General features: G+C 41.5%; 1 protein-coding gene and 1 long non-coding RNA gene across 4 annotated transcripts in view; one reads left to right on the forward strand and one right to left on the reverse strand.

Annotated features, from left to right (window-relative positions):
• Window positions 1–27679, reverse strand: part of RASGEF1A (RasGEF domain family member 1A) — a 222600-nt gene that overhangs the window by 180899 nt on the left and 14022 nt on the right. The gene's annotated exons all lie outside the window — the stretch shown is intronic.
• LOC310845444 overlaps window positions 1–27679 on the forward strand; it is a 121739-nt gene that overhangs the window by 48663 nt on the left and 45397 nt on the right. Inside the window, exon 1 of one of the 2 annotated variants that reach the window (XR_014564739.1) lies at window positions 9075–9117. The exons of the other annotated variant lie outside the window; for it this stretch is intronic. This is a non-coding gene — a long non-coding RNA (uncharacterized lncRNA). Of the gene's footprint in view, window positions 1–9074; window positions 9118–27679 lie in introns of those variants that run through there. 2 annotated transcript variants of the gene reach the window in all.

Consider the following 27679-nt stretch of genomic DNA (forward strand, 5'->3'; position numbering starts at 1 on the left):
CTGGAGTATAGGCAGAGCTTTGGTAACCATATACCACTGTGCCTATCATTTATTTGTCTGACAAATAAATTATTATTTTAATTTCTCTATTGCTGCGTGGAATATTTCATTCCAGCTAAGCATTAACCACAAGCAGGGTGCTACAGTGGCAGTTGCTATGTGTTAGGTGAAAAACCCCCAGACAGGCCCAATTTGTCTGGAGGGGAAATTCCTGCCTGGCCCCGAAAATGGCAGCTGGGATTTCCATAACAACCTTATACCCCTGACCTGCCCGCTTACCTTTGGGCAGTGCTCAACATTCTGCACAGGGAGGAAGAGTGGGAAATCTGGCTCAGACTTAGCTGCCAGGTGTGGGCACAGTTCTCTTAAATGTCCAAGGAGTGGACCTAAGTGAAGGCAGGAGGGGGAAGTCCTCACTCCAGTCCTCTGCTTGAGACTCATCCGCTGGCCCACCCATGATTGGCTGGATCCATGGGCAGGTTCCCATCAGTCTCATTGACCAGCAGAGGCGGCCATGACACCCCCTGCCAGCCATCTGGCGATTGCCCGGCTTATTCATGGGCCGTGCCATGCCACGGCCACCACCGCTTCCCACATAGGAGGTAAGCAGACTTCTGTGCTGGTCAGCATAGAAGCAGGACTGCACTGAGTAGCTCTACCCATAGGCTTCACACAAAGTACCACCATCTATAGTGATGGAGCCTTCATGTATACATAAACATGATGCCTCCATCATAATAGTCAGGCTCTTAATGTGACTGCTAGGGGGCAGAAATACTCCGTGTGTCCCCACTTCTGTCTCGACCAACACAGGAGCAAGAACGCCAGCTTAAATGTATTTCATAGAGAATCTGAACCATTTTAGTAATCTGATGAAGACTTGGGGGCTGGCTTAGATGGAGTGAGGACTCTTTTGGGAGATTCTGTAGGAGAGCACCGTTCTGTGCATAAGTTTCCTTGATGGGTGAAGACCCAGAAAAAAGATCCATTCCAAATTAAGTGCATGTTTAAATGTTTGATTTGTCAGATACAGGCAATGAATGACAAATCATGGTTCAGTTACATCTAGCAGTCTTTTGGTTCATAATGTTTGAGCTAGACATGGGGTAGCTGTCTAGATCTGCGATGGACAACTGGTGGCTTGTGAGCTGGGTGGAGCTGAACAAAATTGTACTAGGCTCTTAATCTTTAATCAGGGTGGGTTAAAAAGATTGCCTGTTGGCTCACCTGAAAGGAAAATAAAAAAATTCCCAGCCATTTGTTACTTCTGTCTCCGATTGATGGGGAAATCTGCAGAAAGAGCTAAATACTACCAGTTTGGAATAAAATTAGGAAGGACCTGGAAGTGTGGGGAAGAATGAAATTGTCATTTTGGGAAAGAATTGCAACGGTAAAAATGAATGTGCTACCAAAAATGTTGTTTTTATTTCAATCAGTGCCAATAATTAAAGGTGTTACGATATTTAAAGAATTGCAAAGAGCATTATCAAGATATGTCTGGCAGGGCAAGAAGCCTAGAATAAAATATAAGATTTTAACGGATGCAAAAGATAGAGGAGGCTTTGCCTTGCCAGACCTAAAGTTATATTTTGAGGCTGCATGTTTCTGCTGGGTGAAAGAATGGATAAAGTTGGAAAATTCAGAACTTTTGGATCTAGAAGGATATGATAATAGATTTGGTTGGCACGCATATTTATGGTATTAGGAAAAAAGAGTGCATAAAGGTTTTGAAAATCACATTTTCGGAGGTCCGCTGATGGAAGTATGGAATAGGTACAAAAATTTATTAGAGTTTAAAACTCCAAATTGGCTGTCGCCATTGGAGGTAATGAGTGTTAAGAAGATCAATAAGACGGGGAGCTGGATTACATATGAGAATCTAATCATAAAAGAAGGAAATAAATGGAAATTGAAGCCATATGATGAAGTTAAAGAGTATGTGTTTGATTGGTTACACTACTTCCAACTGAATGCGATGTTTAAAAAAGAGATGCTGGAAAGAGGTTTCAAGATGAAAAATCTAGATTTCAAAAAGAAATTGTGAATAATGATGTTAAAATTTTATCAAAAATGTATAAATTACTACTTGAGTGGCATACTAAGGATGAAGAGGTTAAAGCTGCAATGATTCAGTGGGCCAAAGACTTTGGTTATAATATTCAATTTGATGATTGGATAAGATTGTGGAAAGAAGGAATGAAATTTACTGCATGTACTACAATAAAAGAAAATGTCATGAAAATGTTATATAGATGGTATGTTACACCAGTAAAACTTGGAAAGATGTATAAAATGAGTAATAAATGTTGGAAATGTCAGGAGAAAGAAGGAACATTCTATCATATGTGGTGGGAATGTAAAAAAAATGAAAGGTTTCTGAGAAATGATTTATAATGAATTGGAAAAAATGTTGAAATATACCTTTGTTAAAAAACCAGAAACTTTTCTGTTAGGAATACTAGGAAATGACATAAAAAAGAAGGATGAGAAGTTGTTTTTATATGCAGTAACAGCGGCAAGAATATTGGTGGCACAAAAATGGAAACAGGAAGAAATCCCAACGAAAGAAGAATGGAGAATAAAGTGGATGGAATATGCAGAATTAGACAAGCTAACGGGCAGAATTCGGAACCGAGACCAGAGATTGACCAAGGGCTGGGATAAATTTACAGAGTATATTAAGAATATATGTGAAGGTCAATTAACGTTTGTAGGTTTTCAATAAGCTCTGGGATAATAATGGAAAGAAATGTTGTTTTATAATAATTGTTAAGATTAATTTGGTTAAAAAAACAAAACAATATAGATGCAAGAAATGTGAATAATTGTGAAAACATGAAAATTTCCAGATAGACTGAAGGAAGTCTGAAAGTGGAAAGATTAGATTTGAATGTATAATTCAAATGGAATGTTTTCTTTTTCTGTTTCTTTATTATTTATTGTTAAATTTGAAAATTTTATAAATAATTTTTTTTAAAAAAGAAAGAGCTAAATACTATTTTGGGAACTACTAGATGAACTAGGTGCTACACTTATGATGTGGAATAGTTCCAACATTCTTGCTGATAATTGCTGGCAACTGCTAAGGATGGAAGGAACTGTGTACTATTTAATGAGTATCTGCTAGTGATTAAAAACGATTCTCCTTGAGTTTTAACAGCTCCTGCAATGATTCCATACACACACACTCTGTAAATAATTGTAGCTTAGTTTTCGAATCGAATAACCTTTTTAATAGTCTTTCAAGAAATATACCCAGCTTCTAAAGATAATTAGCCACCAATTTATTAAATTTACTAACCATGTAATACGCCAACATCTTCTTAATTAGCCAGTCTTGCAAAATGCCAATAAATGTGTTTAATGATAATTTGCAATAGCACAGGGTTGCATCCTTAATGAATCTAAAGCATAGACTTTTTGTTCAGCCACCTAAAATAGCTAATAGCAGTAAGTGTCCTAACCTTTTAAAAACTACAGCCTCCACTGTCCCTAAACCCCTCACTTTGTAGCATTATTGATTTATATATCTGAGATGGCTGCTGAGGAACTGATTTATAGAGTGGGCCTGGTCTTTTTATATTATTATTGTTATTGTTATTATTATTGTGTGTTCAACTTCTGTGTTTTTGTAGTCTTTTAATGTCTTTGTGTCTGGAGAAGGATCTAACATGTTTACAGTGTATTTCCCTGAATATCCTATTCCCGGTCTGCCATCAAAAACTGAATAAACGGAAAATTTAATGAAAGCAAATAGGACCCTTGTTTTAGTAGGGGTGGTTCAAAATTCCCCCATACTGATAAACTGATACTAGTGCTAATTGCAGGCCCAGGGGCAGTAGCCCAACTTCACCAGGTGCAGATGTGTTGTAGGTAAAAATGAATTCAGGACAGTTTATTGGGATTGAAATAACCACAAGAATTGATTACATACCCTTCAAGTGTCCTGATTTTCCAGGGACAGTTCTGGAATTATGAAAGCCATCCCGGCTTTTGGTTTGATCCTGGAATGTCCCTATTTCCCTTGCCAGTGCTGCCATTGCTGAGCTCGTGAAGGAAGATGAGCCGGTGTTTGTCTCAGACATGCCTTTAAGAGACGATTGTGTGTTTTCTTTTGTCTTTGTTTTTATTTAGACTAGCTTCTTTTATCTTATTGCATTATGAAAAAAAAACTTTAATAAACTCCTATTTAAAAGGAGCAAATTAAAATAGAACTTTTTCTTCTGATCCCCTGCTGAGCAAAATATCACCAAATGCATATTTGAAACGAATGTATTGAAGTCCTGTATTCTATTGGATTACTGAGATAATGTATGTAAGGTGCCTTAAATACTTGGAATGTGCTAAATGGGTATTGTTTGCTACTACTATTAGGTCACATACATTGCCAAACAAGTGCTCTCAAAACCTTGTTTTCCATTCCCATATACTATTTTTTTTTTTATTATCCCCTGCTCCCCCTGACACACACACCTCCCTCACAGAAATAGCCAGTTTTGCCTATATTTAAATACCGTATAAAGAAATATATATATATTTGTTTATCATGCAGAGATTAATATGTCCTGTAGTTGCACACATGAGAGGCAGAGCTGTAATGGAGAGTAAGAGAATCAGCCTTAAAATAACTTATAAGTAACATTTTAAGGCATGGAAAACCTTGACCCTGAGCGTCTTTCTTCCTTTCAAGGCTGTTTTGGGAAGCAATCAAGCTGTTACTTACTTAGCTTGTGCTCTACATTTTTCACTAATGTGGGAGCTGCTGCTAGGTTTTTTTGTACATTTTTGTAATGTTGTCGATATTGCGATGCAAGGCTGGTTCTTGCACACACTTCCATACTTGTTCATTGGGCATGTGTGAAGGAGCCATCACTGAATTAATGCCACAGATGGAACTTTCATATGGCTTCACAACTCTGCAAACAAAATGCTTTTCAACGGGCTTGGCTTCCATTTGGCTACAAGTCAAGTGCTGAGTCATTTGCCCAGTTAATGCATCTGGTGTTCCCCCAGAAGGCAGGATTAATGTGCAAGCATCAATTATATTCACGTCTGTGTCCACCAGAAGCTGTGCACATGGGGCCTCTGCACATGAACTGAATCATTACATGAGCGTACATGTGAGATGTCCCATCGATGATGATGTAGATCAAAGCATCCAAAGGCTGCCTAATCTGCTAGTTCTTGACCTACTTGGATAGGAAATGGGACTAATTCATAACAATACAGATCTTTCATTTAATTAGATACGTTCTAAAGAGACTGGGCAGACCTCTCAGTTGTGATACTGTGCATCATCTTCACATTTTGCAATACAGTTCTTGGCTCAAAAACATACTAACACCCACATAAAAATGTACATTTTAGGCTATTTTAAACAAGAAGTGAATTTTGTACAGTTTTTAAAAAGTTGTAGATTGCAGATAGAGGATAGAACAGACTCATAAATGAATACGTTCAAAACTGAGATGGAAAACTTATTTCCATCTCTAGGTGAGGACAGTACTATGATTAGTTGAATTTGTCAAAGGTTTTTCTCAGTTTGGGTCCAACCCATAATTTTCACATTTTTTTTGCTGTTGAGGCTCAAATCCATATTTGAGGGCTTTTACAGAGCCGAGAAAAGGCTTAGATGAAAAATAAAATGTAGAGGGAACTTTTGAAAGCAAATTTTAAAACAGTTATGGGTGGCTTGTTTTTTAATAGTGGCAGCTGACCATAATTTATCATCTTGGCCAAGAAAGTAATGCCATTCAGTTTCCACAGCCTGTGATTTATAGGGAGATGTTTTCATGAGAAAAAGAATAATTAGATTAGTGCATGGAGAAGAAAAGGTAAATACACTTCTTTGACTCCAAGTTTCTCAAGGTTGGTGCCCTCCAGATGTTCTGGTCCAGAGGTGCCAACTTGAATAAAATATTAGGGGAGGGGCAGGTAAGCCCCACCCTGCATAATTAGTCACATGATGCAACACATTCACACTGTTTGAATGGCAATGCCCATCAACTTTGGGGGGGGCACACCCACAAATATATTTTGGACTACAGTTCTCATGCGCCTCAGCCAGTACAGCTGGTGACCAGGAAATTATGGAAGTTGTAGTTCAAAGCAGCAGGAGAGCACCAGGCTGGGTGTAAACAGAGAAGTTATAGATATTACTTTTGAAAGATGAAAGTATTCCTGATGCCTTCTGATACTAACATGCCTTTCAAGTAAGAATGGTGAAGGTTTGACAGGAATAGTGTAAATTTATTCCTCAATATATTTGCTCATCAGGAAGGCACGGGCTTCCTATTCTTGAACTCTCATGTGCTCTCTTATGATAACTAAATTCTGAACTGATGTTTTATATCATGCACCCCCAGCCTTCGGACCTCCAGATGTTTTGGACTACAATTCCCATCATCCCAGACCACTGGTCCTGTTAGCTAGGGATCATGGGAGTTGTAGGCCAAAACATCTGGAGGGCCGCAGGCTGGGGATGCCTGTTTTATATTTTAACATTTAAAAGAATGAGAATAGGTCTTTTGCAGTTCCTACGTGGTCTTTGCTTTATTGAAGAAAACCTGAAATTGTGTACACAGTAGTTGACTATTGCGGCCAGACCAAGGGCCTGGAAGTGAGGCATAAAGTTGAAAGGTGATGCTGTCTAGGAGGGTAGGGCAGAGACTTGTGTGTGATATCTTGTGCTAGTATGCAGATGAGCAGCGGTAGTTGGGGAGTGGGAAAGAAGCAAAGCAGGCAAACCTCTCAATCCAAGCAAAAAACAAATCCCCTGCCAGAAAGTATGGGAAAGAGGACGTGCTGCTGATGCCCTCCACCAGGGGCAGACTTTGGTAATCTTTCATAATATGGCACCCTCTGTGAGCCCGAACCTTTGTGTCCCCAAATAGATCTTCTCAGTTACGGATCTTCTCAATTTTGTGGCCTTTTGGCTCTGGGGAACTGCTCACACCACCCTAAATCCAGCACTTTTCTTTTGCTGGTTCCAGACTCTGCTACGGGAGAGATAAGAGTGAGAAAGACTCTCTTCCCCCACTGAATTGTATTTAGATGACTATGGCCTCTTAGCATGCAGCAAGGCTAGAGCTAGGAATGCAGCTTCCTAGCATTTTGATGTGTTTATTTTTGGTCTGTTGATTTTAATGTAACTCTGTACTTGTTAAAACAAAAAAAAATCCTTCCAGTAGCACCTTAAAGATCAACTAAGTCAGTTCTTGGTATGAGCTTTCATGTGCATGCACACTTCTTCAGATACACTGAAACAGAAGTTTCCAGACCCTTCTATATAGTGAGAAGGTGGGGAGGGGTATTACTCAGAAGGGTGGTGGGAATGGGTGATTGGCAGATGGCTGTGATGAGCCTGTTGACGACTCTTAACGACTGCAATAGGTCTTACAGGAGGAAGCAAGGGGTGAAAAGGTGAAAAATGGCTTTGTCATGTATAATGAGATAAGAATCCAAGGTCTTTGTTCAGGCCAGGTTTCTCCATGGTTTTAAGTTTGGTGATAAGTTGTAATTCAGCAGCTTCTCTTTCCAGTCTATTTCTGAAATTCCTTTGTAGTAAAACAGCTACTTTGAGATCTTGTATAGAATGTCCTGGGAGATTGAAGTGTTCTCCTACTGGTTTCTCTGTCTTGTGATTCCTGATGTCCGATTTATGTCCGTTTATTCTTTGGCGTAAGGTCTGGCCTGTTTGTCCAATATAGAGAGCTGAAGGACACTGTTGGCATTTGATGGCATACACAATGTTAGACGATGAGCAATTAAATAGTCCCGAGATGGTATGTGTGATGTTGTTGGGGCCAGTAATGGTGTTGTAATGGCCCCAACAACATCACACATACTGAACTGGAGAACTGGAGAAGAAGGCTGGAAACTTAGAATCCAGCAACACAAACTTGAAAAGGAGATGTGGCGAGGAGAGAGGATGTGCTTTCCTATCACAAAGCACGAGGGAAAAAGTGATTAATACTACTTGCCAAATGGAGATATTTTTAAGTGGGGGTGAGTCACAAGACTGCCATCCATGGTTCGCATTGAGCCAACAATCTGCACAAGACCAAGAGAAAGGAAACAGAACAGAAAATAGCTAATGGCCTCTAGATAAAGGGAAAATGATTGCCCCATGACTGCCCTCACCCCAGTTCTAGTTCTTGACTTTTTTATTTTTGGCGATACTGGGTTTATTATTATTATTTATTTATTTTGCAAGAAGCAGGCATGCAGCTTCAGAAAGATGAGAGTCTACATGAGATTATTCCTCAGGTGGCCTTGTGTGTCTGATTCTATTATGAGATTTAAAAATAACTACAACAAATGTTCAAATAGTGTTTTTAACACAAGAGAGGCTTAGCTGTTGACCATTCAGTAGAGAACATGTTCCATGCAATAGGGTACTTAGGGAGGCAAAATGTCCCATGAGCCTCTGAGTGTTTGCTACTTTTGTCACTATGCACTTATGTCTGCAGCCTAGATTGTAACTATACTGGATTATAACCATACAATCCCCCTCCTCTTCAAAGAAGTCCTCACTGTTATTGGGATGAGGTGTGATATTGTCAATGCAAAGCAAAGGAATTGTCCTTTGCATGGTAAAATCTCACTGGCTGCATAACAATTTCACTATTTCCAAGGTTATCTCCATAAACGTGCACTGGGTGTAATTAAGCTTTAGTGATGCCACCATTAATTTTATTCTCCATGAGCATCTCAACAAGTGATTGAATAAGGCCTCTTATTAGATCTGTGGGGGAAAAGATGCAACTGGTTCAACATGCGATCCACACAATGATTGAGAATTGACATGAGATTGAGAATTGAATTATATGATTGACAGTATGCATGTTTAGTCAGGGATGTGTGAGGAATTCAATACTGGCGATTTCTGGTGCGAACCGGCCTGATCTTCCCCTCTTGGACTAATGTGCAAATCAGAACTTAATTATCCAACAGTTTTCACACTTCCTCAGCAGCTTAAACATATAAAAATATGTTTAGAAATACTGTTTTGAGTACTAATATATTTACAAAATGCACATTTTAATATAATTGTTTTTTGGGGGGGTTGGCAGATAAATACAGAAATGGGACAGAATGGATAGAAAAGAAACACAGGTAAGAAATAGATTAATAAATCACCCATCTTGACTTGGAAGTAAGTCTCACTGTGGGTCTTACTCGCTAGGATTGCGAGCCATAGGAAAATTGTTCTTGGAATAGGGAACATGATGTGCAATTTGTCCAACTGTGCGCATAATGTGTAATGATTTTTACATTGTCTTTAAATGAAAAGTGCTAAATGTGATGCCAGTACAGTGGTACCTCAGGTTACAGACGCTTTGGGTTACAGACTCCGCTAACCCAGAAATAGTACCTCGGGTTAAGAACTTTGCTTCAGGATGAGAACAGAAATCGTGCGGCAGTGGCATGGCGACAGCAGGAGGCCCCATTAGCTAAAGTGGTACCTCAGGTTAAGAACAGTTTCAGGTTAAGAATGGACCTCCAGAATGAATTAAGTTCTTAACCCGAGGTACTACTGTATAGGAAGGCAGATATTTTAATGAAAGTTGCTGGAAAGGATTTGCATTTCTGTTTGCCTACACCTTGAAATCTTGCCATATTTATGATTTAAAGTAGAGGTGTGATTTAACACACACACACAGGATCCCAGTCCCCCCCCCCCCCCAATCATGGCTTTCTGTTTAAATAATGGAAATTTTTCACCTCTACTTGGAAAAAGCAATTTGTTTTCACCTGACAGCTGTTTAGCATGTTGTGTGTTCAATGGCTTGATGGTTTTTGGCAAGTTTCTAGTGGGCAGCTGTCCATACCACACAGTTGGTGCTCGTGTTGACATTCTAGCTCCCATTGTGAAAGGAATGAATTGGGTGTGGGGACTGAACAGCTCTTCCCTTTACCCCAGTGTTACCATGTAGATAGAATTTGGCAGTCAGAGCATAGGAGGCGGATTGTGTTCCTTCTGTCCATGTTGTACATAATTCTAGTTGCAGTGAAAGAAGTCAGTCCCCAGAGCTATATCAATTCAAGCATCTTCCTTTGCACAATAATATTGCCTTGAATATTTATTTATATCTGAGATATAATACAGCATTCTCTCGCAAAACAACTTTCCTGTAGAAGCTATTTGCCTAATCATACCAGCGCTTTTATTTATTTATGCTACCTTTTCTCCATGGAGCTCAGGATTAGAAATCATAGAATCCCAGAGTTGGAAGGGACTGTGAGGATCATCTAGTCCAGCATTGCTGAAATCTTTTGCCTAATGTGGGTCATGAACCCATGATCCTGAAATTAAGAGTCTCAGGCTCTACTGACTGAGGATGGTGTGCAAGGTTTTACCACCTCATAGCGGAGGAGAGGGGGAGAAAGCCCCATTATGTAACTAGAAGTCCTTCATCAGGCTTTCACTAAAAGCAAGATAACAAGAGAAGCAGGTGGGGGAGGTAGTGGTTAACGCGAACCTAGATATATTCCCTTTTCTCTCTAACAAAGTATGTCCTTATTTATTTTTGTCGTATCTACCTAAGACCAAAACAAACCAACATAATACGTTGTCTGTTGGGAATAAAGGTAATTAAGTCAATTGCACATGTCACAGGCAACAATGAGACCTATTTTATGCTGCTTAGAAACAATGTGCTTTTAAGTAGGGAACACAATGCACAATCTAACTCTACACAGGATGTGCGACTGCGATCTGGAAAGTTTGAAAGTGGCGTCGCCAAATTTCTCAGCCCATTCTCTTCCCACCTTGGGATACTTGAGGAATCTAGTTACTGCAGATTCCTGTGCAAAATGTAGGGATGGATGCACCAGCCCATTCCTGTTCTGTATCAGTTTTGCATATGCTCAATCTATCCTGGTTTTTGTGAATTTTTCAAAACACATGAAACTTTCATATATAAATAGTTCCCATTTTAGCATATTTCCCAGTGTGCTTCCCCCTAAAACAGCACATTTTTGTGCATTGTAAAACTGTACTTGTACCACAGAATTTGTATAAGTCTGTCATCCAATTGACAGGTGTATTCTGATCTGCATATAAATCCAGAACCAGCAAATTAGGTAGGTTTAGAATATGGACCATACAAATTTCTTCTCCATCCTTAACTAAGTAACCCAATCCTTATATAGGTAAGATAGGGATTTAGCTACCCTTTACTTAATCTCACCAATATTTGAGGGTAATCACCATTCAGAATACAGGCCAATGTAACAAATCTCATTGCTTTTTCAATTGTTAGGCTATTCTTTTTAATATGTAAGCCAATTTTGGGAACAGTTCAAAGTGGTATGTAAAATATTCTAAACAAACAGAAACAGTCCATTATGAATCTGACATGTCTACAGTGAATGCCCGCCTGTGGAAGCAAAGGACCATTTTTAAAAGCTAAACCATTAAAACAAGAACACTACTTGCTGAGACAGCACCATTCTGTTCAGCTGCACAGCATGACCCAGCAAAAGAACCATCAACAACTGGTATTTGGCCTGCCAAGGAGAAAGAATCACCAGGAACCAAATGTTTGACCCTTTAGGCATAGTTTGGAAGAATTATGAACTAGGAACAAAGCAAAACCTGCTCACAATATTCAAAGATAATACCCTATTTAATTGAGCAACGGGCCACCAGCAGGTGGGGAAACCCAAATTTTAATGCTCCTTTTCAAAGCCTAGTTTTTAGATGGCAATTCTCACTGTGCAGCTCACACCAGGTGTTGCTGTTATCTTATTTTAAAAAATGCTTCAGTACCACTGCAGTATAGATGTTAGAACAAGGCTAAGCTAGAGAAAAGGCACACAAACAGATGGGCTGCAATTTGCACAGGATTTTTTTGGAAAGCCACGGCAAGAAAGGGGAATGGCTTTTGTGTGTGTGTGTGCAGCTGAAACAGAGGGATGAAAGATGGTGGTTCCTCTAAGCATCTAGACTAATTTGAATAGGGCTTGTGTTGCTGGCACACTGGTTTAGTAGGTCAGATAGAAGACAGGCATGTGAAGAGAGTCAGAGCTCAGTGGGAGATCACATTATTTGCATGCTTAGTGACTGAGGTTCCATTCTTTACATTTCCACTTTAAAGAAGGATCCTAGTGACAATCATCAACATCATGATTCATGACTCAAACCTGAGCAGCCTGGAGTTATTAATACAATTTAAGAGATCAGGGCTAGCAAAGAACTTTCCTTAACCCCTGGGAGGCCTACGTAGGCAATACTTGACTAGACGGACCAGTGGTTTGAGCCTTTAGGAGGCAACTTTGTATGCTTGCATAGGTGGTGCTATGTGTGTTAGAAAGAATTAGCTCTTGTTTCAAGACAGGTGATTATTCACAGACTCTCCAGTTGTCCATATTTTTCAGGGACAGTCCTGGTTTCTGGTTCAATCTTGGAATGCCCCGCTTTTCCTTAGGACATTACCAGTGCTTTTTTTCTGGAGGGAAGCAGGGGGTGCATACCCCTAAACATTTTGTGAATCTAGGTTTGTCCTCATTGAGGGGCAGTATTTCAGTATGAGTAGGAAAATGAGAGTATGGAGTTATGGAGCCAAATAAAAGAATAAAATTATTATTATTGTGGAATAGGACATCCCTATTTTCATTGGAGAAATGTTGGAGGGTATGTATTCAACAGGAACTCTTGTCTGTCGTCAGTTTATTAGTTCTCTGCACAACAGTCCTATATAATAAACAAAATGGACATAGATTTTCTAGAATTGTGGGACCTAGTTTTGCATAAACATGCACAAAACTGAGCTGTACATGCCTCTGCACTTGCTGGCATTTTTTTTCCCAGTAAATGGTTTTTGGATTAGGCTGCAAGGTACTGCAAGCTGTGACTTTATGGGAAGAACAAACAATCTGCGCGTTATTTCTCATTTCATTTGGGTAATTGGTCCCTCCACTGAGCTTGAGGCCACACAACATTTTGGAACAACTGTTTTATACTGTAAAACCACATGCTGGCATAAGAACATGTGTTCTGCATACCTAGAACAAGTCAAGTTAAAATGTCATGAATACTTGAAACCAGTGTTTCCCAAACTTGGCTCTCCAGCTGTTTTTGGACTACAGTTCCTATTATCTCTGACCACTGGTCCTGCTAGGTAGGGATAGTGGGAGTTGTAGTTCAAAAACAGCTGGAGACCCTAGTTTGGGAAACACTGCTTTAAACTATATATGAGTATTCAGAATGATAGTGAACCAGAATGAAGCAGTTCACAAATAAAAGAACTTCAAACTGTTACGGACAAGTTTCCAATGAAGTGTCAACAAACAATGAATGAACAGATATAGTATATAGAACCACATATTTAGTCAAGACCGAAAAAGGGCATTAGAGGGATTTTAAAAAACAAACTTTGTAAAAAGATTAAAAAGTCTATGGAGAAATGGAAAGTGAATCTTGACTTGTGGAGAATTAAATCTGGAAGGGAAAGACGGGACTCCACAATGCCGTCTGATGTCAGTGTTACATCACATATACAACACATATGAAACACTTTTTCTTTACCAATCTAGCTGAGTCCAGACTGTAACCCAGGAAGGAAATTCTTGAGGCAAACACTGTAGTTGCTTTTTGAGCGTATGTGTATTAGTATGCCACAGTTGCTGCTGTTTGTTGCAGCTGTGTGACAGCGATGGCCTTCCCTAAACTCCCAACAGCCCTTTACTGTAGGGGGCACCCAGCTGTACAACCCTTTCCTGTGGAAGACTGATACAATAGCTTGTCACAATTGCCTTGTCAAATGTTTTAGACACTCAGTGTGATAGTGACATTGTGACTGACTCTGTATAATCAGTGTGGCGGGAGCTGCCTGCAGCTAAACCACCCCCCAGGGGATGATCTTGTGCTTTCTCACTGTGTGAGCACTGTCTAAATATCTAGCAAGAGAGAGAAGGGCTCCTAAGGAAAGAATGAGGAGTGTGTGGTGGGACTGAACATCAGAAAACCTGTTTGTTTAATTTAGTTTCTCACCTTGGTGTAATGTTTATACTGAAGGCAGTGTAAGGTACCACATGCACATTTTGTGGGGCAGGGAGGGAGATGAATGAAAGTTCAGGTTTCCTCAGCACATTATTAAGATTGCTAGTAGCTAAAATGTGAGAATGTATGTGATCATGTGAAGAAGAAAACAAGAATCACCCTGGCTACTGTTACCTTTCTTCTAGAGTAGTCACATTTACCCTCTTGGCTTGGATGCCATTCCCTATGAACAAGCTCTGTTTGACCAAGATACCCTTTGTGACCAGCCTGTTCCTCAATTGCATGAAAATTATATCGCGATATCTAATGACTTCATTGCAGTTTGCCATAAAAACAGGAGCAGCTCAGATGGCGGGATGGTGCCACCACCACCCTCCTGACACAGCCCACCCAAAATGGCCGCCGAGATCTCGCACGAAAAAATGAGATGTCCCATTTTTCCCCAGGGTGCTTGGAAGATATGCAATGTGCAGTTGTCTCCAGGATATTAGGGATCATAGGAACAGTTTCAGATAAACTGGACAGTGGTGTGCCATGGCTAAAACAGCCCCTAAAGCCAAAACAAGGTCAATTTTGGGGCTGCTGCGACCAAGAAACAGAAAGGGGCATGGGAATAAAATAGTTTTGTGGTAAGAGGCCTCTAGGACCTTACTGTGCTCTGATGACACAATGAGACAAATTAATTTGGTCACAGTCCAAATCAGAGCAACTCTCTTAAATGGGACCCATTTGAAATCAAGTCAATGTCCCAAAGGACCAGAAAAGACTTTTTATGTACGGAACAACTGCCGCCCGGATGCTACTAGCCCAGAGATGGAAAGAAGACAAGGTCCCTACAAGAGAGGAATGGCAAACCAAGCTGATGGACTATGCCAAAATGGCAAAGCTGACTGGAAAACTCATAAACCAAAACCTAACTTATAATTTCCCCCCATTCTTTTGTAATCTGAGAGACCACTGTAAACAGATGGACGCACTGGCAGGATTTTGATTTCACTTACAGCGTAACAATTACCATGGACAATATGAACTGATATAAAAGTTAGAGGTTGGAAGAAGATGCAGTTTTAAATGTTTAAAATGGGACTCCACAGAGGGGGGTAGGGGGAAGTCCTGAGATTCGGAGAAATCTCAGTATATGGATCTGGATTTGGTTTTTTATAACTCCGTATTGTTAAAATCAAATAAAAAGGATTTTTTAAAAAGAAAGCAAGTCAATGGTATCTTCTCTGGCACAAGTTGAAATGCAAACTCTGATCACTACATTGGAAGGAGAATAATTCCTAAACGAACCATCTTCTAGGAAGACTTGCCAATAATTAAAATTAACTATGAAATTTAAATGTAAAAAAAGAAATGCTGCATTTCTATATTTCTGTGTGGAAATACAAATGCATTACAAATGTATTCTGCCTGCATACAAATGCATTAAACTAATGTTGCAGAAACTCTGAACTTTGCTAATAAAAGGTCTCTTAGAATATTTCAGCAACCCAAGCAGTGTTATCTTCAGTGACGTAAGCTGCAGTTTGTTAATAGAGTTGCTATGGCAACTAAATCATGAGAACCACAAGTGTCAACTTCACCCATTGCTAGCCCATGCCATTTTGCTGCCTGAGGCGGACCAGCAAATCTGCACCACCTTCTGCTATTCCGTACTTGGTGACATGGAGCCAGCCACTACCTGTCAGCCTGACCTACACCACAGGGCTGTTTTTAGGATAAATGTGGGGAGACCGTATGCACCAGCTTTGGCTTCAGAAAGAAAGACAAATGTAAAAGTATAAAATAATATATATTTACCACTGTTGTGTTGTTCTGCTTTCCACTCTCACTCTATCCCACACATATAAACTCGCCTATCTTAAGTGCTTTGAAGTCCCCACAAGGCCCTGCTTTGTCACTGATCTGTACAATTCCCCGTCTCCTCTGCAATATTTCATGAAGGGTATCTTGCCTTTCAGTGGAAGCTTCACCCTCCCTGAAATGGCAACTTTCATCCCCAAAATCAGCCCTGCTGTCCCTTATTTATTCAATTTTTATATACCATTCAAAAATACAAAGAAATCTCTTAAGTGGTTTTCATAAAAAATAAAATTGATATAACTTCATATAAGAATACAGCAACAACACTCCCATAAAACTTTTTAAAGGCTAAATAAAAACAGCATAAAACTCTACACCATAGGTATAAATGGGCATTGCACAGTTTAAGAAACTTAATGTACTAGGAATCTGAGTTCAGGAAAGCTTGGGTAAACATTTAGTGTTTTTAAGAGGTGTTTAATGATAGTTATTGCCTCTGCCTCTTAAATTACCTGGGGTGGGGAAACCGTTCTAAATGGTGGGTGCTCCCACCAACAGAGTCTGATTCCTTGTTTTCCTCAGTGAAATACACTGGGTTTTCCTCAGAAGATTTTAAGGCTGGGCTTGGTCTGCACTGGAAGAGGTAGTCTGCTTGGGATCCTGGTCCCAAATCGTTGAGGGCTTTCAGTGTCAAGAGAACCTTGAATTTGGTGCGGTAACTGATACCAGTTCAGATCTTTCAACACCAGTGTACAGTGGTACCTTGGGTTACATACGCTTCAGGTTACATACGCTTCAGGTTACAGACTCCGCTAACCCAGAAATAGTACCTCAGTTAAGAACTTTGCTTCAGGATGAGAACAGAAATTGTGCTCCGGCAGTGCGGCAGCAGCAGGAGGCCCCATTAGCTAAAGTGGTGCTTCAGGTTAAGAACAGTTTCAGGTTAAGAATGGACCTCCAGAACGAATTAAGTACTTAACCCGAGGTACCACTGTAATGTGTGGAAAGCTGGGTGTCTCACTGAGCAACCTAGCAGCTGTGTTTTGCACTGCTGCAGCTTCCAAACCAGGCACAATGATAGCAATGCACTAAATCAATCTTTTCCTTAAACCTCATTCTCTGCGTACCTCTCCTTCAGATTTCACTTTTCCAGCTCATTGCCTGTTCGACCCTTCCATCAGCCATCCTGTCTCTGTGCATCTCTGATGCTTGAGCTGTCTTATCTCTTGGGATCTCCTTGTTTCTCACCTGTCTCTATGTGAGCTTTTGTTGTTGTTGTTTAGTCGTTTAGTTGTGTCCGACTCTTCGTGACCCCATGGACCAGAGCACGCCAGGCACTCCTGTCTTCCACTGCCTCCCGCAGTTTGGTCAAACTCATGCTGGTAGCTTCAACAACACTATCCAACCATCTCGTCTTCTGTCGTCCCCTTCTCCTTGTGCCCTCCATCTTTCCCAACATCAGGGTCTTTTCCAGGGAGTCTTCTCTTCTCATGAGGTGGCCAAAGTATATTGGAGCCTCAGCTTCAGGATCTGTCCTTCCAGTGAGCACTCAGGGCTGATTTCCTTAAGAATGGATAGGTTTGATCTTCTTGCAGTCCATGGGACTCTCAAGAGTCTCCTCCAGCACCATAATTCAAAAGCATCAATGTGAGCTTTTAATCCCAGCCAAACTGAAAACCCTCCCTTCCCTCACAGAAAATGGACTGCAAATGTCTTTGCTTCCTGAGCGACCAAACATTCCAAGCCACCAGCTGGGCTCAACCAGTCACGGTCAGAGCCTATACCTGAACAGTTCTTTGAAAGCATGCAAGTTGAGCATGTGGGGAACTGATGTGATTCCTCTCCCCACATGTTTACTGACCACACAAATATATACACATATAAACCTCTTGGAAACATCTATTTGGCTTATCGCGCCCATGCATGTGTTTGGGGGATTCAAGAGAAAGCTGGGAACTTCGCATTATGCTGATAACTTGATCTCACCTGCTGAGATGCTTAATTAAACAGGCAAGACTGCACAGACTGAACAAAGTCTTCCCATTCTGCTTTGAAGAGAAGCATATTGTAAAAGAAGTCCAGCCTTCAGCTATTGTGAAATATAAATATCATGTAAGGCTGGAACTAGACATGAACAAATCTGTCTATTTCGGCTTCTCTGTTCCTCATTTTTCCAGTGCAGTTCACCACGTTTCTGCTGCGGTTTGTGTGTTTTGTTTAAATCATCACAAAAATACTGATAGCATTGTAGTGTGCATTTCTCCCTATATATATTCTTCTCCCAGTGCAGATAATTAGTACACAGCTTCCCCTACTATAATGCATATTTGTATGTTTGCATATTTATGAACACTTTCCCCTAATGTATACATTTTTGTACACATTTTTTGTTTGGTGAACTGCATCGCACGATTCAGTAAAGTGTGAATTTGGAAGGGTAGCTGTATTTTAGTTTCCTTGTTGCTTTGGGGAGTGCAAAATGGGGAGATTCGCATTCGGATGTGAACCGAACCAAAATTCTCCTTCATCTGTAGCTGAAACCAGCCATCTTGGGAGATGCTGCGTCTCGTTGCTACTGACAACTGCAGCTCTGCCTCTCCTTTTCCTGTCTTCCTTGGTAAAACTAAGAGCTAAAAAATGACTGAGGTTAATTTATTTATTTGGCATATAATGAGGCTTTATATGTAGATTCTAATGGCTGATGGGATGTTACCTCACAATAAGTTTGCACATCCAAGCAGCCAATGAAAGAAAGAGTATTTGGGGAGAGAAAGCTTGTTGCATGCTGTTTTGAATTTATACAAAGTCCTAGTAGGACTTGTGCAGCAATATGAATGTTCTTGATTAGAGTTCCAGCCAGCCAGCCAGCCCTCATCCAGGATATCCCATTTCCTTCCTGCTTGCCAATTTTTCTTCTCCAACTGACATACAATCATCTGCGGCCACTGAGCATGCTCAGTCCCCATTGGTCTGTTTGGGGAGCTTTTGCTTCCTTAAGTTTTTAATGTGCTTCTGTGAACCTCAGGGTTCCTCTGAGCACACTGCTAACCTCCTCTGTGCTTCTCAGTGGTGCTGTTTTGGCTCCCATCCTATCAGCACAGCCCAACCTGAAATTGCTTTCAGTAGGAGTGATGTAACATCACTTTCACCAACAAATATAGCGGGGAGAGGAGAGTTGGAGCTGCTGTTCTTGACAGCAGCCGAAACTCTTGTAACTTCCAATTTTGGCCTCGAACCCAGGCAACTAACATGGTGTGAAAGCCCATGAGAAATTACATCAGTCTTAGGGAAGTTCATATATTGTACCACCTCTCAAAATTCCTGTACATGTTTTGCCTGAGCAAGAGCTGTTTATTGTATGGTATTGTGAGATAGTTGTATCTCCAGTAGGGATGCATGTAGCAGTAGGTCTCTCACTCAACTCCCCTGCCTCCTGCCTGCTGGTAATAGTATTAGTACTACTAGTAGTAGTAGCAGTAGTAATAATTGTTACTATTATTATTATTATAATGTATTATTTTATTTATACCCTACCCAACTGACTGGGTTCCCCAGCTACTCTACGTGGCTTCCAACAACTATAAAAGCAGATCAGAGCATAGCAGATAATATTTGCAGTGCATGGTTCAGTCCTGAAAGTGTGAAGTAATAGTCTCTGTTCATGTGCAGAGTACATGTGAGTAACCATAATCAGCCTCTTATGCCTGAGACTAAGGAGAATATTTGTCAGGTCTGGGGAATAATGCACATCCAGACATGCATGGAACATAAACTTTTCATTTCTGAAATTTTTGAAATTCACTGACAAACTCACAAAACAGCAGCAGCAGCAATTCCCACCATTCATCTGCAATCATCATATTTTGAATTTAAGCTTGTGGGGGAGCTTGTTGGAAGCAGATACTGTATGCGCACCTTTTCTGGAAAATACTCTGGAACTGCATGTGATTCAGATCAGTCTGCCTTGTCCCACCCAGCAGCTGCTACAGTTTTTAGTGAGTGAATGCAGGAAAATAGTTAATACAAACCACCCACGATTTCTTTCCCTAATCCAAACAAACAAACAAATGTGAAATAATTAAGTAAAAAATATACATACATTGTAGAAAAAGACTCACAATTTCGCTCACTTGCTTCCCACTCCCACTGTCTCTAGCAAAGCCAGAAAACACTAAGCGAAAAGTGCCATGCTGCTGAAACATTTCCTGACTACTAAAATATCCTAAGAGTTGTAAGGAGATGTGGCCTTCAAGGAAACAGCTCGGAGCATGTTCAGAACAGATGCTAGTGAATCTGCCACATCAGCAGACCACCTACTGTTATATCCTGTGTCTGGATTGACCTCATGACTATAGGAGGGAGCGAGAACCTGCACAATTAGCAAGCAGTCCTAGTAATGCTTTTAGAATGGAACTGTCTGAGTGGTACAGAGAGCTGGTTGGCCAGAGAACAGGAGATTGACAGAAATGTCTCTAAGACAGAGGTGCCATATTTAAATTCCTCAATAAACAAACAAAACATAACCGGCTGTACTTTTGAATAAATAAGGTATACTATTCATTGTATCAATTTGTAGATTTCAACAGAAGTCTCATAAAGTTCAATGAAAAAGGCAGAAGACCCAGTGGATCATCTACTCAGTTCATGCATAAGGTCCATACATGTATAAGTATCTATTCCACCTGTCTTGTTCAAAGAGTCCAATAATCCACATGAAGGGTTGTTACAGTTCCACAGAATCCTTTCAAAGAGTCTAAGACAAGGCTTTCTGGAATATTAGCCTTGTTTCGCCATCTTAGGTTTCGTCAGTTGAACAGTCTCATATTACAGGATAGTGGATTTTATAGCATAGTAATGGTTGCAGTCTGTAACAACCCTTCATGTGGATTATTGGGCTCTTTGAACAAGACAGGTGGAATAGATACTTATACATGTATGGACCTTATGCATGAACTGACCAGAGAATAAACTGATCCACTGGGTCTTCTGCTTTTTTCGTTGAACTTTATAAGACTTCTGTTGAAATCTACAAATTGATACAATGAATAGTATACCTTATTTATTGAAAAGTACAGCCGGTTACGTTTTGTGTGTTTATTGAGTATGTTCCACGTAACCATAGGTTTGTTGTTGTTGTTTTGCGAATATTTAAATTCCTGACGCCTGCAACATTGTTGAGCTTTACTGGGGATACCTCCCCCCAAAATAGTGGTTTTGAGCTTTTCTGGAGCAGTTTCTGCTGCTTTTCCCATGTTTGACATTCTCCTCGGCAGGTTTGTGCTCCAATGCAAGAGCCTCCATTGGGGGATATTTGAACCAGGGGTTCAAGCGATGTTAGCTCCTGAGTATTTTCAAATGTCTGTGTCAAGACATGCTGCCAAACTCCATGCAAACAGCATTTGGCTTCTCCGCCATCACACTATTAACTCTTAATACATTATGATAAAACAAGTGTCTTGATTTTTCTCTATGATTTGTTATGGAGTACGTTAGTCTTTCTGGTTATGCGTTACAGATTAATTCCTACTTAAGCAAGGCTTCCTCCTCTCCTTCCTAATTTTGAGGTGATCTCTACAAATGCTAATTTCTAATGCTGTGAAGTAGATGTCTGTAAGATTTAGCTTTTTCCACTTGGCAGCTGCCTTGGACGTTTATTGAAAGTAATTAAATTAGGCACTGCTTAATGCAACTGAATATAACAAATGGCTTTCTATCATATTGAGTGCCCAGAAGCGAAGACTAGTTGGTCTAAACTGTCCTGCAAAAGGTCTTGCTTATTAGCATTGCAAATCATGTAAAATATGAGAGTACTCCTTAATAGGGATGCCATGCATATACATAATTTTTTAATTGTATTGTAAAAGTGCATACTTGCTGTTAAGGTATAAGTTTCCTACATAGATAGTGGCATTAAGTATATTGTTTTGGGACCTTAAATAAATATATATGGGTGTGAACATGCAGTTGTTTAATTCTGCCTTTTTGCTAATACTGCTAAGTGCTCTGAAAAAGGCAAATACAGTGGTACCTTGGGATGCGAACGGGATCCGTTCTGGAGCCCTGTTCACAACCTGAACGGAACGCAAGACGTGACGGTGCGTCTGCGCATGCGCAGGTCACGTTTCGCCACTTCCACACATGTGTGTGGTGCCATTTTGAGCGTCTGCGCATGCGCGAGTGATGAAACCCGGAAGTAATGCACTCCGTTACTTCTGGGTTGCTGCGGAGCGCAACTCGAACATGCTCAACCCGAAGCACATTCAACTCGAGGTATGACTGTATTGGATTGTTACAAAAGGATGTACAACATGATGCACAACACTGAATCAGACCCAGAGCTGGCACTACCGTGAGGCACACTGAGGCGACTGCCTCAGGCGGCGGGCTCTCACCGACATCCAGAAGTGGCAGATCCCACTTCTGTTATTGCTGCTGCCAAGCCCACCCACTGCCATCTCTACCAAGCTCTCATTGCTACTCCTGCTTTTCCTCACTTCTCCAGTGACGGGGGGGGGGGCGGGGAGGTGCCTGCAGTGACACCAGAATTCAGTGGGCACCTCCTGCCCCCACCCCTGCCACCAAACGAGAGATTGAGGCGGCCAGAGGCAGAGCTAGCTGCTTTGGTACCCGAAGCGGCGTACATGCTGTGCACCCAGGGCCGGGGCCATGGGGGCAGGGCGAGCATCCCAGGGGGCGGGGTAAGCATCCCAGGGGCTGAGCCACCCATGGGGGCCTGCTTCCTGGGGAGGGGGAGCTGTGCCACTTTGCCAGCAGACTTCCTCCCTTCCCTCTTCCTTTAGAAAGCTTGGGGGAGGCTTTCTCCCACCCCCAGAGAGCAACCTGGGAGCGGGGGGGGGGCAACGATGCACCACCTGCTACTCCCAAGCTTCCCCATAGCTGTCAAAACAAAGAGGGAAGGGGAAAGCCCCCGCAAGGCGGCGCAGCTCTGTCCCTTCCCCCGATGGCTTAGGGTAGGCTTGGGAGTTGTGGGCGGGCAGCACGCTGAATGTCACCCCCCTCAGTGATGACACCTGGGGTGGACCAACCCCCCCATCCCGCCCCCTTCCTCCGCCCCTGGGAGTGGCAAGACCCTAGCTTAGGCGGTAGTGGGGGAAGGTGGCAACTTCCTGTTTTGCCTCAGGTGGTAAATTGGGACGGTCTGTCCCTGATCAGAGCTTTCTTACAATGAGAGTGCACTTTTGAGAACATGATGCACATATGCAACAAAGATGCCAATTTTAATCGTAAAAAACGAGCCTAAGTATTCCACATGTTTCATTTTCATATATGGGAAGGCAGAAATCACCTGGTTGCTGTCTGTGACTAATTTGTCCAGCTGCGATTAAGGTGGACAACTGAGAACATTTGTTTCATGTGGCAAGATGCCTGACCTACATATGAGCAATTTTAGCAAAGGACATCAGTACAGTGCAGAATTCTAGATTAGTAGAACCTGCCCTCCCCCTCTCTCCCTCCCTCTTTCGGCTTGATCAGCAGAACTTTGTATCAGTCTTTGCATCTCTGTTGACCTAATTCTGGCAAGCTTAATGCCTCCAGTGTCTAAACTATTCTCTGCCCCTAGTATAGTTGTTGTGAGTAACTTTGTGTTGTGTCTTGAAAATGTAGTAACTGATATTTTGCCTCTCTTTGAAACTTACAACTCAGAGCTGGGAAAGGAACTTGCTATTCTAAAGCTGCTTGTGTTTAATATATATATATATATATATATATATATATTTGCTTTCGTAGATTTTCACGGGTACAGGAATGCAGGTTTTGGTGTCCTCGGGTGTCTTCCCGTGTAAAAGTTGGGGTGTCTAGGCGACGTTTCGACGAGGTCTCACTCGTCATCTTCAGGCTGGTGCTTTCGGCTTCTTGTTACTGGAACAGAGCGGGATCTCAATGTTTGAGTTCCTATAAATACTGTAGAGGGGGTGTGGTGTCTAGCCTCCAATGTTCTGGGCAGAGAGGAAGTTCCCAGGCTAGTGTGCCTTTTCTTCTTTTGTTCCTTAATTACTTGAGAGATACCTTGAGTGATTTCTTGAGTGATATCCTGAGTACCACTTAGGTGGGTCATTAGGTGTGGATTAGTTGCTAAAGTCTTTGTGTCTTGACCTCTTGAACTTTGTGAAGAGTTTTCCTGAGAAGATGGCTGTATTGCACTTAGTTGTGCTTTGGCTTGGCTTCGTGTATAGGGGCGAGCTGTGGTTTTGTGGCTTGTGTCAGCCAGATCTGTGTAGGGATTGCAGGGGGGTGCAGCATCCGGAGGTGCCACCATGGATTGGCTACTGGATGGTGTCAGTAATTCATCTGTGGAGAGGGTCTGGGTTTGGGTCTGGTGTGGTTGATTGGTGTTGGCGTTCTGTGTGCCTCTGGATCTGGTGTCAGTTTTTGTGGAGAGGGCTAATTTCCAGATGTCTGGCAAGCGGGATGTGTCAATTCACTATGGAAATAGAAGCCAACAACCAACTTCCCTTCCTTGACGTCCTAATCTACAAAAAACCTGATGGCTCCCTAGGACACACTATCTACCAGAAAAAAACACACACCAACCGCTACTTACATGCACAATCACACCACCACCCTGCACAAATAAACTCCGTAGCCAAGACTCTCATCTCCAGAACCAAACGCCTGGCTGACAAAGACCACTTGACAACTGAGTTACAGAATCTCTCAAATGTGTTAATTGCCAATGGATACCAGCAAAACAGGATTACGAAGCTAATCCAAAAGGAAACACCCCCCAAAAACCAAGACACAGAAGAAAACAATGGCATGGCCCTCCTTCCTTATATCAAGGGCACTACAGATAAAATTAGCAAAATCCTCCATAAACACAATATCAAAACAGCCTTTTGCACCAACCAAAAAATAGCCAATATCCTCAGAAACCCCAAGGATAAAATCCAGTTGGAAAACCAAGGGATCTATGAAATACCCTGCAAAGTCTGCCCAGCCACGTACATTGGACAAACAAACAGACGAATAAATGCACGTATCGCAGAACACAAGAATGCCGTCAAAAAAGAAGAAAAAACTTCCTCTCTTTTCCAACACATGAAAGAAACAGGACACGAAATTAATTTTGCAGATTCCAAATTGCTCTTTAACACGGAACATCACCACAAGAGAATAATCATGGAAGCCATCGAGATAGAGAAACACCCTCACAACATGAACAAGCGTGACGACACATCCCGCTTGCCAGACATCTGGAAATTAGCCCTCTCCACAAAAACTGACACCAGATCCAGAGGCACACAGAACGCCAACACCAATCAACCACACCAGACCCAAACCCAGACCCTCTCCACAGATGAATTACTGACACCATCCAGTAGCCAATCCATGGTGGCACCTCCGGATGCTGCACCCCCCTGCAATCCCTACACAGATCTGGCTGACACAAGCCACAAAACCACAGCTCGCCCCTATACACGAAGCCAAGCCAAAGCACAACTAAGTGCAATACAGCCATCTTCTCAGGAAAACTCTTCACAAAGTTCAAGAGGTCAAGACACAAAGACTTTAGCAACTAATCCACACCTAATGACCCACCTAAGTGGTACTCAGGATATCACTCAAGAAATCACTCAAGGTATCTCTCAAGTAATTAAGGAACAAAAGAAGAAAAGGCACACTAGCCTGGGAACTTCCTCTCTGCCCAGAACATTGGAGGCTAGACACCACACCCCCTCTACAGTATTTATAGGAACTCAAACATTGAGATCCCGCTCTGTTCCAGTAACAAGAAGCCGAAAGCACCAGCCTGAAGATGACGAGTGAGACCTCGTCGAAACGTCGCCTAGACACCCCAACTTTTACACGGGAAGACACCCGAGGACACCAAAACCTGCATATATATATATATATATATATATATGTATGTATATATATAACTGTTAAAAAAGTACTACACTATAGAAGATAGAAAAATACAGCAAAAAATATAATACAGAAAAAAATCACCTCAAACATAATGTAGAAAAAGAACACCTCAAAAATCTTGATTGACATTTTAACTGGTTCAGTAGTTTGAAAAGATGTCAAATTTTAAGGGGGGGGGGACTGTCTGATGCTGTACCCTCATGTAGTCTGACCAGTTTAATCAATTATGTGACATTCCAGATTTTCAAATAATATCTGCTTTTGGTGCCATTTTTCTGTTTCATAGTAATTTTCAACAATGTAACCATTAATTTATTTGTGGGCATTTCAGTATTGTCTACTTCAGCTAGGTCATGCAAATAACTTAAACATACCACCTTGAGTTTAGTAAAGTCATCTGACCACTTGGACTCTCCAAGAAAAAAATCATACTGTCACATGACCAATAATTTCTATTATTTTTGGTGAAAGCTCATATTATTTCCTTCTCTCTCTCTCTCTCTCCCTCCCACACACACCCACACGCACACACACACACCAACACACTGGGCAGAAGTCTTCATTCAGCATCCCACACATCCAACATTTAACATTAATGTGTTACATACAGTTGGTTTTAGAAGAGCAGCTGTGATGATTTTCAACTAGTTTTTGCACAGCTACCAAGAAAAGCAAAATAGAGTCTACTTGTTAGATTTAAAATAACAGGCTCACCACCTGGACTGTTGTCTCCCAGTGCAGAATGAACAATTAGTGGTACAAACATTTGGTAAAAAATGACTCTAACTCAGTTTCACTGGAAATCCAGGAAGAGTTTGCTTGGAATTGGCTTGTGGAATGCAAGGAAGCTTGAATCTCATTTGTAGCTTAAGGCTTTTCAACAATGTGGATGTTGTGTAATTCTTTAGACCGTGAGCTGAGCTGGGAAATCCATTTCACGTCTGGAAAGTACAGGCACTTCAGGTTTACCTCTTCATTGTAATATGGAGATATGGCTGGCCCACCTTAAAGAGCCATTGTAAGGACTGCTACTGAATTAGGTAAAGTGGTTTGAGTATTTAGACCTATATAAATGCTAAGGATAGCTATTGGAGATTTAATTCCATGATATTAGCTTGCTCAGGATAAAGGCTTGGGGCATGTGGTTAATTTGGGATACTTCCAAGCAAGTTTATTGGGTGGAACAGAGCCACTGCTCTTATCCTTCTAGCAGGTGGGTCTTTTTTGCTTTCAGAAGGGAGAAAGGGAGGGGCAAGGAGGCAGGAAGGTTGATGCAGTGCAAGCACAGTGGCAAAGGAGCATTGGAATGGCTCCGCCAGTGCTTCTGCACTGCACTGACCTCCCCGCTGGCTCAGCTCTCTCTTTCCTGGTAAGCAACAGCAAATCTATCTGACGGAAAACGAGTATAGAAGCTTTGTTCTACCCAGCAAGTTGCTTTCTCTTCTAAGTCTGCCAACAACAACAAAAAAGTCACCCTGTTACAATAGTTGTTATTTCCAGCTGATCTAGCAGAAACCTGGAGATTCCAGCAGCTGTAAAACAGGCTTGTGAGGGGATTCCAGCTGTGCAAGAATGAGGGGACCCCCAGCAGATGAAGCAGTAAGATAAATAACTAAGGAGAGAGGCAAGTTAAGCAGCTCTCCAAGTTTAGCCACAGGGAGGGCAGTTAAACTCCCACACCCATAACTTTCCAAGTAAGCAAGTGCAATAAACAAAAATAGTTATGAAGGTAGAAAACCAGAAAGGTGTGTATACAGTACAGTGTATTGCCCAGAGTGCCACACGAAATACTATTTACCACTGGGCAGAAAATATGGGTGGGAATGAAGTGGAATGAGCTCTTGCTTCCTGGAGCGCAAGTTCCTTCCCTTGAGGCCACAGGAGCTAATCTGGAGAGACAGAGTAGCTTGTGGATGAGGCCTTCAGGAATGCAATTGCAGCATCCTGCTCCCAGCATGAAGAGTTCCTCTGCTC

Source organism: Podarcis gaigeae, assembly GCF_964106915.1.
Source record: "Podarcis gaigeae genome assembly, chromosome: 5".
Lineage (NCBI taxonomy): Eukaryota > Metazoa > Chordata > Lepidosauria > Squamata > Lacertidae > Podarcis > Podarcis gaigeae.